This window comes from Berghia stephanieae, chromosome 13 (assembly GCF_034508935.2).
Source record: "Berghia stephanieae isolate SIO BIC M18660-M18661 chromosome 13, UCSD_Bste_1.3, whole genome shotgun sequence".
Lineage (NCBI taxonomy): Eukaryota > Metazoa > Mollusca > Gastropoda > Nudibranchia > Aeolidiidae > Berghia > Berghia stephanieae.
This window is the reverse complement of record NC_088372.1, coordinates 24981005-24986004: the sequence shown is the minus strand read 5'-3', so window position 1 is coordinate 24986004 and position 5000 is coordinate 24981005. Positions and strand designations below refer to the sequence as shown.

Genomic DNA, 5000 nt, shown 5'->3' with positions numbered 1-5000 from the left:
CAAAGGAGATTACCCAAAATAATTAAATAGATATGTATATATACAGTAATGAATGAATAATATATGTGAGATCGCCTAAAAAAATATTCTATCGTTTTGTTTTAGGTGCTAGCATAAAAAAACATGATACGAGAGAAACGTTTGTTTTGTTTTTGTTTTTTTGTTTTTTGGTTTACTGAAGTGAAAATAAAGTACTCAAGTCATAAACAAAAATGAAAATAATAGCTTCCAAAAAAAAAAAAAAAGATCAAGAGACCAAACGTGGAACGTTTCAGGGGAAAAACCCTTTTTCAGCTAAAAACTTAAAAAAAAACCCCAACAAATCAAGACAATGAAAACATTAATACATTACTGAAAAAAAACATCATACTGATTCACGGACTTGCATTTGTGTGGTTTGTAGAATAAGGCTTTTTCATTTTTTTTTCTGTACAGTTTCTTAGTTTTTCCTTAAGTCTAGATACATTGGTTCATGTTTTCCTGTGCAAATGTCAATCCACACATTAAAGATATCAAATGTAGGTTGAATTTCTGCGTTATTTTATAAGGAATGTATAAGTGTTAACTTTGTATCATATTGAAAGATTAAATGTTAATGTTTTGTTATATGGTATGAATAAATGTTAATGTTTTGTAATATGAATTAAAAAATATGAATATATTATTGTATTGAATGAATATTGCATGGACTAAATGAATGTTAATGCTTTATTGTATGGAATGAATAAATGTTGATGTTTATTTGATGGATTGGATAAAGAAGGTAAATCTTTATCTCATGGAATGACATTCGCTTTCGGTTCGGAAGGTCCTGGGTTCGAGCCTCGCTCGGCGCGTTGTTGGGTCCTTGGAAAAGGCTCTTCACTCACATTCTTTCACCATATTCAGGTGTAAAATGAGTGCTTGGCCGTTAACAGCGTTGTCTCCGTCCGAAAAAATTGTAATATCGCCTAACAGTCCCGCCCTAAATGTTAATGTTGTTGTTGGCCAGGGACCCCTTGTAAAACGCTTTCAGCACGTTTAGTGGATGTTGCGCTATATAAAAGCTCAACGTTTTTTTTTCAATTTAAAAGATTTTAAAGTCTTGCCATTTTAATGTAGATAAATCGATGGAAGTTGCAATTTGTAACCATGAATGTTTTTGATATGCCGCAGACAAGCTAGATCCATAATTCATGTCATTGTTTATTTCACATGGGAATTATTATTTCGTTTGGCCGTCTGTTTATAGGTACAGACGTGCAAAACATTCGTTCCATACTCCAGAGAGTTCTAGAAAATATCATAAGCATGGGTGTGAATAGGGTTCAACAGTCGTGATGTCACTTCCCTCGTAATGACGCATAGTAACTTAGTAACGGTTTCTAAATTATCGAAAAAAAATGGCCGACGGCCTTACGAAATACTTCTCTGACGAGCATAAATATGTATCCAGAGGAGAAAAACATAAATGAAATCGTGTTTTGACTTTCATACATTCTGATCACATGACATATGAATAAGTTCCAGCTAACGAAGAATGAAAAGTTCCGATTTTCTTTGTTTAGAACCAAGCTGCTGGTTGCTGGGCGGACGTGTCATCAGACTATTACATTCTATTGTAAAGAAATGGACTTGTTTCGATTCAAATATTACAATTATACTTTGTAAATCACAGAAATCCGGGCCACCATCTATAAAATTTTGATAATGGTGAAAAAAAATGGACATTACTGTAATGAAAATATCCATAATAAATCATCATTTACGAATCATTGTTTACTTTTTTGTTTATATTCATTATTCATTTATACCCTTTATGACTCTTTTGTTTATAAACGTTGAAAAAAATTCATAAGATATATTTTTACTTTTAGTTTGTTTTCAGAATTCGTTGTACAGAATTTCTTTGCATTGCTATTTTCACGCATTTGTGATTATTGCCTCAAATCGAATTACGTCAGGGTTATTTATAGGTCAAAATTGAGTTTTCAGTCCCAGGAATGAAACATGTTTCATTCTTATATTTTCTATTGAAGACAATAGATAGTGTTTAAAAAAGGAGTAATTTTCAATGTAAGAAAATATTTCCATTCTTCACCATAACAGAATCAAGTTCCATATTTGTGGTTATAGGGAATGAGATTAGCGGAAGAGTAGCGTCCCTTGATTGGACGTCACCGGCGGAGAAGTTTTTAGAGAGAGAACGTCATATTGGTTTTGCGCATGCGTCTCTCGTCCATTGAAATTTGTGCTCAAAATGACCCAAAAAGTGAAAAGTGTTCATAATATCTAACATCACAATTTGTCATTTTGTTCAGCTTGACTTGATTTGGTTCTCCTCCTATCATCATCATCATCATTGCCCTTTTCACCCTGGGTCAGGTTATAGGCCACAGACAAACAGTTTCTATCTTTCTCTATCCTGAGCTATCTTTTTAATCTCATTCCAGGTCTTACCACTTCTCTGTATATCAGCTTCTTTAATTCTTCTCCATGTTCCTCGTGGCCTTCCCCTTGATCTTCTGCCCTGAGGGTTCCAGTCCAATACTTTCTTTGTTTTACTGGTGTAAAATGCCATATAATTGTACAACTCATTTGACGTTTATTATTATTTTGTCGTTTGACATTGCATTTTTAAAACTTTGACCCTTTAAAAAATACGTTTTTTTAAAAACATGTTTTTAAATGAATGAATTGTATTAAAATGACATATTTGCTTTATAATTGGATATCATGATATCATGTTTTTGTCGAATAAAAGATTTAAAGACGACTTTCTTTATCGTTGCTTTTTATTATTGTTAGTACTATGGATACCGCCTTTGAGAATGGGTGTGTGGTTTTAGCTAGATGTTAAGATATGCTGATTTAAATGATTTTGGTGTTGATGGTGGTGATGCTGCTGCTGCTGCTGCTGCTGCTAATGATGATGATGATGATGATGATGATGATATTGATGATGATGATGATGAAGAGGATGACGATGATGGTGATGATGATGATGATGATGATGATGATGATGATGATGATGATGATGATGATGATATGATGATGATGATGATGAAGATGATGATGATGAGATGATGATGAGGATGATGATAATGATGATGATGATGATGATGATGAGGATGATGATGATGATGATGATGATGATGATGATGATGATAATGGTGATTAAGAAGGAGAACACGAAGAAAAGAAGAATCAGAAAAAGAGGAAGAAAGTATTCCAGATCAAAATTACTAACGCCACTTATTATAAGTGTATACACATTGTATGATCAATATACCCACCTTCAGAAACACAGGTCCAAGTAATTAATTATAGTAATAATAATAACAATAATAGCAACAATAACACTAATAACAACAACACCAGCAACAATAATAATAAAAACACCAACAACAATAATAATAATGATAGAGCATATAAACTTAGTGATAAAACTACTAAAAAGCATTATAACAGCCACGTTAGCAAAAACAGGAGCCATAATATCTAATAATAATAACAACCATCATAACTACAACAACGATAATAAGATCTACAAAAACAGTAATAATAACAATAATAATATTTTATTTTATTTTATTTTTATTTTATTTTATTTTAATTTATTTTATTTTATTTTATTTTATTCTATATCAATTTTCTGATCCTCATATCGGTTCTTAATATCGCTAATGGATATTTTTTTTGGGCCATATTTGATTTTAGAGATAACCATTTTTCCAACGAGAATAAAATTATTTATCCACATACGATCCGATTCATTGATTCCGGGATAATCAATCAATCCCACCATTACTTTTTGCAAATCTATATGTATCTGTTTCCCTATCTTACTGTTAATTTATATCTCCCGCCATACAGATTTTACTGATTTACAATAAAAAAAAAGAAATGCTCAGAATAGTCTATTTCATCACAATATTGACATTTATTTGAACTTGCAACTTTCATTTTATGAAGCAATATATTGGTAGGGTAAATATTATGCATAATCTTCCATTGTAAACTCCTTCATCTTGATTCTTTTGTACAAACATAAGGTAAAATCCAATGTTTTGCTTGTAACTCTACGCTTTTCCCCCCCAAAAAGCCCTTAACATGTTCTATTGATCCTTCTCCTCTAACATTTTGGTACAACTCTGTTCTGGAAAGATTTTGAATAATATTCTCTTTTTGAAATTTTATTAAATCTTCTGATTTCGAAACTTTTAGGCGTGATAAAGCGCTTTTGACTACACTAGAATCAAGATCTATTCCAATATAATTCCCATATATATCTTTGAATTCCCCAATTGACACGATACGTCTTGAATTGATGTAGATTTGCTTAACGTAAAACTCCTTTTTTTGCGATTAGATTAGTTGAAAACAGTACTTTACCTTTGAATTTAATTTTATTATTGTTAAAAATTGGTTCATCTGGGTGAATTTCCATATTTTGATCTTCATGAGGAAAGTTAAGATACTTTATTAGATCATTTTTTCAAAATATATTTTTCACTAATTTTAACCCTTTGAATTGCGCACTGTTTATATTTGCTCCAATGCTTTTTCCCCCAATGATTCAACGGCCTTTTTAAAAAAATTTATTATTATTATTATTATTATTATTATTATTATTATTATTATTATTATTATTATTATTATTATTATTATTATTATTATTATTATTATTACTACTACTGCTACTAATATTATGATCAATATCAATTTAAAAAAAAAAATTATATTAAGGTCAATATACCTATACCTGTTTATTGTCGTATTTAAAAGACGGAGATAATTCTAAATTGGCAAAGCAACGACAAACATTGGGTGTCTCCCATTCCTGAGGTTAAAAAAAAAAAATAAAAAAAAAAAGGTACCGAGGACTCAGTAATTACAGTCTTAGGTTATTTTCTTCAAAAATTATAATCAATAGTTGTACAAATTGATTTAAAAATTTTTATTCTTTAGATCTGCCTGGGTTTTTTGTATTCCAGACGAAAATGACTAACGCCGCCACC

General features: G+C 30.7%; 1 protein-coding gene across 2 annotated transcripts in view; it reads left to right on the top strand.

Moving 5' to 3' along the window:
- The window catches only part of LOC144958511 (low-density lipoprotein receptor 1-like), an 11200-nt gene extending 8445 nt beyond the window's left edge, over positions 1-2755 (top strand). For both annotated transcript variants that reach the window (XM_078890529.1, XM_078890530.1), the window contains exon 5: positions 1-2755. This exon is cut by the window's left edge and continues 286 nt beyond it. The gene's annotated coding sequence lies outside the window, so the exon portion shown is untranslated.
- The last annotated feature ends 2245 nt before the right edge of the window (positions 2756-5000 follow it).